This window comes from Hylobates moloch, unplaced genomic scaffold (genome assembly GCF_009828535.3).
Source record: "Hylobates moloch isolate HMO894 unplaced genomic scaffold, HMol_V3 SCAFFOLD_13, whole genome shotgun sequence".
Lineage (NCBI taxonomy): Eukaryota > Metazoa > Chordata > Mammalia > Primates > Hylobatidae > Hylobates > Hylobates moloch.
The window spans coordinates 58030887-58042151 of NW_026652288.1; the positions used below are offsets into that span (position 1 = coordinate 58030887).

Genomic DNA, 11265 nt, shown 5'->3' on the forward strand with positions numbered 1-11265 from the left:
TTTGCCATAGGAGAAGGAAAATTCAAAAGTCTGCTTGAGAAGTTAGCCTGTAATATGTGCAATAGGCCCAATGCAGTGGCTCATGCATGTAGTCCCAGCACTTTGGGAAGCCAAGGCGGGTAGATCACCTGAGTTCAGGAGTTCGAGACCAGACTGGCCAACATGGCAAAACCCCATCTCTAGTAGAAATACAAAAATTAGCTGGGCATGGTAGCAGGTGCCTGTAATCCCAGCTACTTGGGGAGGCTGAGGCAGGAGAATCGTTTGAACCCAGGAGGTGGAGATTGCAGTGAGCCAAGATCACACCACTGTACTCCAGCCTGGGCAACAGAGTGAGACTCTGTCTCAAAAAAACAAACAAACAAACAAAAAATGTGAAACATAAAATAAGAAGGCATTCACATTAACTTAGAGACATTTTGTTTTGTTTCATTTTGTTTTTTATCATGGACCAGGAGGGTGACTTTTTAAGAAAAAGAACTAGGCTTCTTAGTCTTAGTTTATATAACTGAGAGAAAAAAAATAAAAAATATATTTTACATCAATACCATTATGTAACAAAACTAAAAGGTAATAACAATAGCAGTGTGTAGAAATATACAAATGACAGTGTCAGAGTGATAGTCTTGGGTGGTAGAACATTCTGCTTTCTCTACAATGAATATGTATTCTTTATATAATAAAAATTAAAATACGATTCCCTACTTCACAGCATACCCAGAAATCAATTCCAGATGCATTGCAGATTTATATGTGAAAGAAAAAGAATAGAGCTTTTAAGGAAAATGTAAGATAACATATGGGCCTTGGGAATAGGTAAAAATTTATTTAGAAAGATTCAAAACTGTCAACCAAAAATGATAAACTGGATTACAGTAAAATTAAGAACCTCTGTGCATCAAAAGATACCATTTGAAGAGAGATAAGTATGTTGGAGAAATTATTTGTAATTACATAAAATGACAAAGAACTTGTTTCTAAATAGAGAAACAAAGGAAAAAATAAGACATGAGATTTCTAAAGGAAAAATAATACATGGGATTATAGGAAAATTAAGAACTATTTTAAGTCACTGTCAAGAGAGTGAAAAGTGTAGGAGACCTATTTATCTAACAAAGATTTGTATCCGGAACATATTAGTAAAGGCTCCTCTACATTAAATAAAAGACAACCAAACAATAAATATAGTCAAAAGACTTTAAAAGACATTTCACAAACAGGATATAAAAATAGCAAATAAACATTGGAAAATTTACTCAAAACCATTAATCAAGATAATGCAAACAAAAAAAGCACATACCCACAGGTTGAATAAGTTTAAAAGATGGATAATATCAAATGGTGGCAACGACATGGTGCAACTGGAGCTCTCGGACACTGCTGAGTGGGGATGCAAATTGCTACAACCAGCTTGAGCTAAACCTAAAAACTACCCAAAAGCCAATCATCAGTAGAAAAGATCAAGAAATTGTGGTATATGTGCACAATGGAATACTAGACAGAATGAAAATGTAAAATCTTCAGTTACATGCAAAATATAAATGAATGTCACAAAGAAACTGTTTAGAGAAAGACCCAGACCCCACAAAAAAGGATATATATTGCATGATTCCATATCTATACAATATGAAAGAACAGAGAAAAATATGCTCTATGTCATTAGAGGTACTATACAGGTACTATACAGGTACAAATACAGGTACTTGCTAACCCTTGGGATGCAAAGAATAGAGGTTAGAGTGAAGTTAAGGGATTTTCTAAGATAGTAGAAGCATTCTGTTTCTTGATCTGGATTTTAGTTGTACAGGCGGGTTGTTTTGTGAAAGTTTATACCTCTACACTCTTATGTTCATTTTTCTATGTGTGGGTATGTAATACTGTATTTTTATTTAATATGTTAATATTGAAAACACTTTTTTTTTTTACTATATGGGAAAAGCTTAAAAGAACCTCAGGTAATTAAACATTAAAATAATCTTTGAGGGTAAATATTTATTTCCAGATACAATTCAATACAAAAATTGGAGCCTATAACTAGACTCTCACAATCCAAAAATATCAGGAAAATTCTGACAAAAATATGATCTATTGCTATTTATGAGTCACTTAACAATGTATTCAATTTTTCTTTATATTTCCTCCAAAGAACATATTTGCATTTAATTAAAATACATTGGCAACTACATGGTGCTTAACTCATGAGTTAAAAAATAAAGAAAAAAGGAAATTAATAACTTTCCCTTGATTTTGAGGGATTCATGAATGATTCATTAGTTTTCTTTTAAAATATGTAGTGCTGCTAAGTTTACTCAAGAGAATGTAGACTCCTAATGGGTCTAATCATCACTATTTTATTTGAAACTTCTTGACCTTTTACACCATTTTGCATATTAAGGTCTATATCCTGTTGTACAGTATTATAGGATTATTTAGTAGAAGTATTTTTTCTGACACAATGGATTCACACAAAATACATCATTTGACTTCTATACAGAGCGATGTTTCTAGTCCAGGAAAAATGAAATATAAGTGGAACAATCAACTGCTTTAAAGGAAATACATTTTTCTAAACAATTATACCATTGTTTCTGTTTAAATGGTCTTATATTGGAATTGTACAAAGCATAATGAACTGATGTGTCTTGCTCCTGAAATTGGTCTTTTGGCAAAATGCTCTGGAAAATAAGTTCTTGATATCTATGGTTTAAGGGCCATATAAGTAAAGTGCTTCCATCTATACAAAGTATTCAAGTAGTATATTCTGCATTTCAATTTGCTAATGAGACAAAATTTTAGCAGTCTGTTAAGGGTAGAAAAGGTTAAAAGAATTATTACCACTAAGATTTTTTTTTAATTCTACACTAAGGCAAAGATATATTGTATTGAGAAAAAGCAAAAATAATTGTATTTTAAGGAAGTGTTAAACAAAAAATAGACATTATGTGGCACTTAACTAGTAGAGGTTTTTGCTAGGAAAAAAAAAATGGCAGAAGATTAGAGAACACAGGAACCAGTCTTGGAGTTTGCCCCAGTGACCTGACTGAATGACAAATAAGGTGGAACACCACCAACACAGGGAGAAAAAAAGGCAAGGAGACTTTAGCAAGCCAGTGAAGGAAGGGAAGACATTGTTCCAAGGTTAGAAGAAGAAAGGAGATGCTCTCTCCCTATCCAGTTTAAGTTACAAACTCTGGAAGCAATGGGAGGAGCTAAAATTACAACTCTGTTCTAGCTGGGGAGGTGCCTGGAAATCCATCAGGCTAACGATAATGATTGAATGGTTTAAATATAAGACTCTCTAATATGTTTGCAAAGAGCAAAGTAAATGCCTGCACTAAGGAGCAGGGATTTGCTGACTCTGAGCAAAAATTCATACAGGCTTTTTCATTCCAGTATACTTCACCACATTTTTTCAAAAATAATAACTATTTATAACCAATATAGCCTAGTAAGAGTGATACTCAAGACATTGTCACATCAAAGAACATGTATGTCAAACCTCTTCTCCTTTTAAGGTCTCTGTTCTCTTACCTGTAAAATGAGAAGATTGGACTGGATAACTTCTGTGACCATTTACACACCCAATATTTTATTTTTCTATAATTTTATGATTTAGAATAAAGTATAAAATATACAAGACCACCTGGGAAGGGAAGAGGTTTTAGACTAAAGAAGGACAATATGAATATTGAATCTTTATTATGAAGAGAGGGTAGCAAAAAATAGATGTTGCACCTTGGGATATTATATAGGAGTTTCAAGAAATACCTTGTTCCTTGATGAAACAAAGTAAGGTGGAAATAGAAAGCTGAAATCAATATTTTGGTATCCAAAAGAGGCCTACTAAGCTCAAATGAATTACATGTAGTCAATAAAGCTTTACAAACAGTGTAGAGAGAAAAGGGTGCGTTAGATGGTTTCTTTTAAGAAATTTTGTAGATTATGCACACTGACTTCTTTTGTTCCAACATTTTACACTGCACACATATACAGAGACTTATGTATTAGGGTCATTTAAAAAACTGAAATGAACTTATCAAAGTGCAGGGTTTCTATTACTGAATATTCTCACCCTTACAAATCGAGATCAAAATTATATTTTATGTAAAGGAATGTACTTTTTACAGAAAATTAAAATAAGATAAATTCCAATAAATAAATTAAGATAAATAAATTCAAATTCACAGGAATTACTTTGAAAATACATCAGCCAAAGGGATGACTTACATAGTATTTCTTTACTTTCATGGTTTTTGTTTGTTTTTTAAACAAAATTCATATTTTATTTAGATTGAAATAAACGACACAAAATTGATTTTCTTCACCAAAAATAACAGCAATATTTTCCATATTTTTCTAGATAAACATCAACACTTATTTTTGTAGGTTTTCCAGGTTTTGCTTATAAATCAAGATGAGGCAGTAGATAAGAGTCATGGGAAAAGACAGAAAAAATCAGTTGTCAGTATCCATGGCCTCCGATTCTGTCTTCACCATGAAATAGAAATGTTCAATATATACCTGCTAAAAAGCTTAGGAAGATGTAGGCTCCACAAAGGAATGTAAACAGCAACAACGAGATGTGGAAAAACAACAGGCTCTTCCATTCAAACTTTAACTTTTGTTTGTTCCTTTAAGTTCATTTGAGAAAGACAAAATCTACACTGAAGTCCTTGTTTGGAGAGCTCACAAGCTTTTCTCTGGTAATTTCTTGTAACTGTCCAGTATAGATTTTTAACATACTTAAAACTCCTATTAGTCAAAGGTCAATTGTGGGCTTCACTGTAACATTTTATAAAATGTATTCCTTCCTCCCATACCTCTTCAAAATATATTTCTTCAAAGAATTCATAACACCCAACGAGTAGAGATCCACAGTGATAATAAATGCTATGTCTAAAATGACTTAGCTAAAACAATTCCAGAGTGCCGCTAGCAGAGATCACGCAGAAACATGGCACTTTTAGTGTTCTCTTCTGGAAGAACAGATAGGTCTTCAAAGCATGAGAGTTCAAACAGGGGCCATTTAAACAGGTAGATTATCAATGGCTAATGTATTCAGTGGAGTCCTATAGGCAAAGATATTTAGTGATTAAGTGGCCTACATACACCTTATGGCTTTTCTTCCAAATATCAAATATGAGAAAGCCAATTTTTTTTTTTTTTTTTTTGAGACAGTCTTGCTCTGTCACCCAGGCTGGAGTGCAGTGGCGCGATCTCGGCTCACTGCAAGCTCCGCCTCCCAGGTTCAGTTCATTCTCCTGCCCCAGCCTCCTGAGTAGCCGGGATTACAGGTACCCGCCACCACGCCCAGCTAATTTTTTTGGTATTTTTAGTAGAGAGGGGGTTTCAACCGTGTTAGCCAGGATGGTCTCAATCTCTTGACCTCGTGATCCGCCCACCTCGGCCTCCCAAAGTGCTGGGATTACAGGCGTGAGTCACCGCGTCCGGCCAGGAAAGCCTATTTTTAAAAGTCTCTTAGGTATATTCCACAGTTTCTGAATTATCTGTGGGAAGCTCTGACTTACTTGTATAGAGTTTAACGTGTGTGTCCACCATTAAATCCAGGTCATGTTTTATATCAAAATTTATGTTAAGCAAAGCCAAGTTACTCGACCTTTGGTCTGTCAAAGTGTTCCCCAAATAGGCCTTAAGATGCTTTCATCCGTTTTCATACTGCTCATTCTCAACCTTCATCACAGGACCTTCAGCAATGCATACACATTAGGAAAAAACTTGATGTCAGGCATGTGGAGGGCTTCATAGATGGTGGATGGAAGCTCTATATTTTTCCTCCTGTGTTTTCATTTGATTCTCCAACAATGAAGCTCGGCTGAGAGCGTGTCGGGATTGGGTAAGTCACTACTATACAGGTCAGCATGGTGTTCCTCCAACGTATTGACTTTGAGTTGTCCCATGACTGAGGGTACCAGAGATAAGCATTTAAGAGCTTTGAGGTGCTGTTCTGAGAATATATCTTTAAGTTCCTGAATAATGTGCTCCAGTGTTGGGACACTTAGGATTTCTTTATAGTAACTCTCAGAGGTTAGCTGAGATTCCAAGTTGCCCTGGTGAGCTCTGAGGAATTTCCCGGGGAGTTTCATTTGAATATCAAGTTTGGTTGCCAAATTTGTGGCTTCCTCAAACCAAAATTCATGATAAACTTCAATATTTTGCATCACTTCGTTGAGTGAATGCAGTACTGCAGTCAAGCTACCGGCTGCAAAGAAGACATCAGAGGTTTGCTCTTGGAGGTTTTTCCCAAAGGCCCTTGTAAAAGATAGGACATTTTTAAGAACAACAATAGTAACAATGAAATCAAAATCTGTTACTGCACTGCAGAGTACAAATGCTCGGCCAGCTATACAGTTATTCCATCTAATATTTGTGTCACTATTTCCACCATCTAAACATAAAACAAGTGCTTGCAGGAGTTCCACTAAAATTTCAAAAGCATTAGGCCTGCCTGTCCACTGAGAATGGCAGATTTCCTTCAGTTCTTTACCCCTTTCTTTACTATTCTGAAAAAAAAAAAATTACATTGTCAAGTTCTAAAAGCAGTTGTGGTGGTCGATGGAAAAAAGAACACACTTCCTCGATTGTTCCTAATGCAACAGATACTCCCATAACAGGTACTGATTTTGCCAACCACATATTTAAGGCACAGGAAGAGCAGATTGTGTAGATAGCTTGGGGATATTTCTTTAAAAGTCTGGAAGCAACAATTTTCATTTTGGAAGAAAATCCACTAGACACAATGTAAGCCTGGTCACGACAATACTCCATATTTAATCCCCACTTCTCAGTTATCATAGTGTGAAATTTCACAGCCAAAATTTCTGCTTCAGCTTCATAAGGCAGGAAACCTACAAATTCCTCTCTTAGGTTATGAGATTCATCAACAAACCTCACCAACATAGGTAGGTGCCCTTCCCCTGCTATGTCCACTACGTCATCAATGATAATGGAATAGAAGTGTGGAGTCTGTCACTTCCCTGAGAGTTTATTCTCGAATACAGCTCTCACAGATCTCTGCAAACTGCCTCTGCTGTGTTTTTGAACAAAATAACGTTTTAACTGCTGTTGTCTCAAACCGCTTTCTCAGAACCTCTTCACCAGAATTTATCCAGCACTCCAGCAGTGCTTGCAAGTTATCTGGAGTAGAGACCTTCTGGGATTTCATCAGCCTCGTGTCCATCCAGAGATATGTTTTGCCTTCCCATCAGAATCAAGATTTCAAATAGAGATTTTATGTATTCCTTGTTTTCCTTCTCTTCAAGGGTTAGAGGCAAAATGTCCTCATCTTGCCCTTCACCCCCTTCTTCACTGGGGTTCTGAGCATTGCTATTGTTGGTTTCTTTATGTTTTTGTTCCTGCTCAGAAGTTTCATCAATTTTTTTTTTTTTTCTGTTTCAGTGTCCTGATTTCGTCTTCACTCAGTTTTTTATTCGTTTTCTGTGTCTACTATGTGGGTTGTTCAAATGACTGGTAAGATCAAATGTTGTTGGCATTGCATTATCTCGAAGAACTGTCCTATAAGGACCAGTTCTACAAATCATAGAGGTCGCAAAATGTTTGGCACATAATCGATAATGTTTATTTAGCTGATCAGGTGTTTTATCTTCTAAATCTGCTCTCCTACAATTCTCCACCCACTTCTGGCGTCTGGCCGGGTACCGCGGGAACCTGAAGAAGGCCAGGTCGGACTGTGTGCTCTTGCGCATGCGGTTGAGGGCAGCGCAGAAGCTCGGCACCGTAGCCCGCCTGCCGGCCGGCCCAGCCCTGCCATCCCCGCCTCCTCAGGAGAGTACACCCGCCCATCGGTGCCGGAGAGGGGAGCCAGGCTGGCCGGCCGGCTCATCAGGGCCGACGCGCGGGGGAGGGGCGGGCAGGCGAGAAGCCTACTTTCATGGTTTTGTATAAATAAGTGCTATTGTAACTTTCCCTGTCCTTTGAGATGATGCTAAGAATAATACACAAAGATTGTTTGTATACAAAATAGAAATGTTGCTTCAACGCAGACCAGATATTGTCATCTCTCAACATCATCTTTTCTTGACACTTCCAGAAGAAAACAGAAGTTTTCACAGACACACTGAGCTTGTGCCATATAAACTTGTAAACATTGAAACCACCTAGATTCCCATTTCCTTGAATAAATACAAGATAAGGAGGGGCAGGCTCAGTCATCTATTTTAGAGTAGTTCACCATGATTGTGAATCAGACCTCACCGCATCAAAATACTTATTGATTATTCTTATTTGTGCTTTTTCTCATCTAATGTAAGCTATAGTGAATGTAGGAGGAGTAGACAGCCCAAACCACATCTGTCAGTAAGAACTATCAGCCATGATTCTGCAATTTTTGTTACAAAGTACCACCTGTGAATTTACTTAAATCCTCTCTCTCTTACTGTGTCTCTATTTTGATTTCATACAGTTGTCAGGGTTTTGTTTTTTCCAGAGTAGCTCCTAAATGAAGCATATTGAGGATATCTATTTGCGATCTCCCCTTCCCCTCTTTCTCCCTGTTTTTCTCTCTCTCTTTGTTTTAAATATGGGAACACGTATAAGGATATACCCATCCCTGTGGGATTGGTTTATCACACTGGAATATGGAAAAAAAATTCTTCCAGCTTGTTGCTTCATTAAAGCTGCTAGGATGGTTCATTTTAAGATGTTATCTTTAAAAAATTGGGGAAAAGGTTAAAATAGGAGTTAAAATTGGATTACTTAAGAGCCAGAATATTTCTGGAAGGACCATTAGTCAACTAAGAATGGGGAAGAGGTAAAATAAAATGAAGAGTGATAATATCTACTGGATTTCACAAGAAGAGAATCATCCATGATGTTAGTGGACCCATTAGTGTGAAACGAACAGATCACACACCGGGAAGCAAGGCAGGTTGATACAATGAGCACAGACACGTATTTCAGAAACTGAGTTATGGAGAGAGCATGAGCTCTGGGAGACATACGGTTGAAGAACTTTTTAAAGATAAAAGTGTTGAGAATATTTAAAAGCCAATGGAATAATGAAGGAGCAGTTGAAGTTTCAGGAATGAAAAAGGAGTAAGGATAGTATCCTGCGAAGTGGTAGATGGATTGGTCTTGGGCAAAAAGAGAGACATCCAGTGAGTAAAAGGATGGTTTATTTCATGTAACATAATGACCTCCAGTTCTATCCATGTTGTTGCAAATGACTGAATCTCATTCTTTTTTATGGCTGAATAGTACTCCATTGCATATAAGTGCTATATTTTCTTTAACCATTCATCTGTTGATGGACACAGGTTGCTTCCAAATCTTGGCCATTGTGAATAGCAATGCAATATACATGAGAGTGCAGATATCACTTAAGTAGAGGATATATTTTTAAATCAGATATTTGGAAGAAATTCTTAATACTCTTCATTATTCCCCAATATTATAATATGAAAGGAATAAAGAGCAAACACCACCACACACGAAGAACTTCAAAGAATACTACACACAGAAAAAGAAATGGTTGCTAAATATTACTACGTGACAAGCAATCACCTAAGATTCTTTGGAGAGAAGTTCCCCCTAAGGGAATTTGCAGGATGCATCTCCAGTGATAGAGAACAAAGGGGAATCTTTGGATAGATTGGTTGGAACATTCAGATGGCATCTCATTCTCTAGCTGGATGCTTTCTAAGCTACATAAACTATTTGGATCATCCAAGGCTATTTCAAGAATGAAGCATGATAGTCTTTGAGAAAACCTAATAAATCCATGGAGTTTGGAGAGCAGAGGGTCTAGGTATGTGGCTCTCACGTGGAGCAGTCTGAGGGTGGCATATTATTGCAGTTGCCTTTGGTTGCTAAGTGAATAGAGAGGAAAGGGAAGGAGTGGGAATGGCCAGCTTGCATTTCCAGAGTTTCGCAGGACTAGTCTGGATGAGTTCTGGGGGACCAAATGAATGTCATTGAAATAAGCCTGACTCCAGTCTGAGAGAGTTGTCTGCCTAAGAGAGTTGTCTCACGGGAAATGGGGGATCAGGAGAGAAAGGTTGTGTAGGGTCTACCTCCAAGACAGAGGCCTGAAAAACTGAAGGTTGCCCTACAAAGTAAGCTAGAGAATCACCTATGACAGAGAATGATAACGTGGAAGTCCCCGAAGCCTTTAGATGTGTATCTCAGAGGTAGTCCAAAAAGAGCCTGCATCAAAGAAAGAGCAGTACTTGGGCATCTGCCCTGCAGAAGGCCCCAGCAGCCAGATAACAACAGGAGCTTCCGTCGAACAGCAGTCATTTTCCTCCTATTGACCTCCAAAATTATTTTCTGATCAGCTGTCTTTGAATTCAGCCTGTTTAACCAACTGCTTTCCTCTTAATTTGCAGTAATTTCTTGGCTGGTCTCCTTATCCCCAATCTAGCAGCTCTTTTTTTTTTTTTTTTTTTTTTTTTGAGACGGAGTCTCGCTCTGTCACCCAGGCTGGAGTGCAGTGACGCAATCTCGGCTCACTGCAAGCTCCTGCCTCAGCCTCCCCAGTAGCTGGGACTACAGGCGCCCGTCATCACGCCCGGCTAATTTTTTTTTTTTTTTTTGTATTTTTAGTAGAGACGGGGTTTCACTATGTTAGCCAGGATGGTCTCGATCTCCTGACCTTGTAATCCGTCCGCCTCAGCCTCCCAAAGTGCTGGGATTACAGGCATGAGCCACTGCGCCCAGCCTCTAGCAGCTCTTTGTGCAACATTTTCAATGCTGTCAATATTTTTTTAGAAAATATTGCCTCCAGGTCAGACACTGTGACTCATGTCTGTAATCCCAGCATTTTGAGAGGCCAAGGTGGGCAGGAGTTGAACCCAGGAGTTCAAGACCAGCCTGGGCAACATGGTAAAAACATTATCTGTACAAAAATACAAAGAAAATTAGCCAGGTGTCCTGAGCTACTCGGGAGGCTGAGGTGGGAGAACTCCTGAGCCCAGGAAGTCGAGGCTGCAGTGAGCCATGATCACACCACTGCGCTTCAGCCTGGGGGACAAAAGTGAGACCCCATCTCAAAAACAAAAACAAACAAAAAAACAAAAACCCAGAAAAGAAAATATTGCTTACTTGCTCGGATACCTGGCCCCTCCAAATTAAGACTGAACTCTTCAGTATTCATATATGGGACTCAATAATCTTTTCCTTTTATTCACTTTCCAACAAAAAAGCATTTTGAATCGTATTAGGAGCCACTTCGAAGGCGAACATTTTAAAGGATCTTTAGGAATATATTTTGTTCCCCCAAAGTTCTGT

At 37.9% G+C, this 11265-nt stretch overlaps 1 pseudogene; it reads right to left on the minus strand.

Annotated features, from left to right (window-relative positions):
• Nucleotides 1-5478: 5478 nt before the first annotated feature.
• On the minus strand, nt 5479-10275 carry LOC116480077 (52 kDa repressor of the inhibitor of the protein kinase-like; annotated as a pseudogene).
• Between the last annotated feature and the right edge of the window lie 990 nt (nt 10276-11265).